The sequence below is a fragment of the Crocuta crocuta genome, unplaced genomic scaffold (genome assembly GCF_008692635.1).
Source record: "Crocuta crocuta isolate KB4526 unplaced genomic scaffold, BGI_CrCroc_1.0 scaffold143, whole genome shotgun sequence".
Lineage (NCBI taxonomy): Eukaryota > Metazoa > Chordata > Mammalia > Carnivora > Hyaenidae > Crocuta > Crocuta crocuta.
Window position 1 is genome coordinate 4254645 of NW_027529175.1, and position 1148 is coordinate 4255792.

Consider the following 1148-nt stretch of genomic DNA (forward strand, 5'->3'; position numbering starts at 1 on the left):
GCGGGTGCAGGGCCCCCCGCCCTCTGTCTCCCACCAGTGAGTGGTGGTTAAAGGAAAAACAAAGCGTCAAAAGCAAGCGCAGGGGGCTGTTGCGTCCCAGCTCCTGTGAGCGGTGGGGACGCTGCCGTTTTCGTCACCATGGGGGCGGTGGGCTCCTTCTGCCCGAAGTGACCCAAGTGTGTGTCTGGGTCCGGCCGAAGACACCAGAAGGGTCTCTCAGCTTCAGGGCACTCTGCTGTGTTTGGGTCCCCCACACCCTGCGAGGTGGTCTCAAGGACGCAGTGTTCTCTTGTGTGCGGGTAACGCGCTTCCTAGAGGTGCAGAGCAGATCCTGAACCCCCGGCATCCGGTGGGGCTGCGGCCTGCGGCCAGGGCGCCCAGCTGCCCAGGAATCACGTTTCCCTCCATTGTAGCACAGAATTCACTGCTGCAAGGCCTGGCGGCCAGCACGCAGGGGAGGGGCTTCCGCACAGGGGAGGGGGCGCCGTGCAGGGGAGGGGGACTTCGTGCACNGGCACCGCGCAGGGGAGGGGGCTGCCCCCCAGGGGACGGTGCTCAGCGACGGAGGCCCCTTCCTCGGGTGGGGCGTCCTGGGGCTGGCGGGGCTTGCACCCTCTGTGCAGGGCTCTCGGGGTCCCTGAATGGAGGGAGGCCTGCGGGCGCTGGGAGGCGGGAGCCGTCCCGCGTAACGGCCTGGGTGGCCCACGTCGTGTCCTTGTTCAGCTGGTCGTCAGCAAGTACGCTTGGAGGGAAATCGTCATGTCCGTGTCGGTCATTCCTCCGTTGGGCAGAGTTTCACCGAGTGGCAGGTGTGGATCTAGGCCCTGGGGTGCAGCGATAACAAAAGGGAGGGGGTCCCCCTCGCCCACCTGTCCCCCCACATTCTGGCAGAGGGAAGAAAGAGAACTATCGTGGGTCACACACAGGCGCTTTAAGCGCCAGGAAGGAAGCCAGAGGGTCACGGGGCAGAGAGGGGCGGGGCGGTGGAGGCAGCCTGCATCTGAGCAGACATCTGCACACTCAGTCCCAGAGGAACATTCCAGGCCACGACTGTGTGAGATAAAGAAGAGTCTGGAGTGTTCAAAGCCCCGTGACAGGCGGTGGGGGGAGGGGGTGGGGGCCTGGACCAAACCCGATCACGCGCAACC

The 1148-nt window shown here is 65.2% G+C and overlaps 1 protein-coding gene across 1 annotated transcript in view; it reads left to right on the plus strand.

Moving 5' to 3' along the window:
- Positions 1-1148, plus strand: part of PARVB (parvin beta) — a 42326-nt gene that overhangs the window by 13265 nt on the left and 27913 nt on the right. The gene's annotated exons all lie outside the window — the stretch shown is intronic.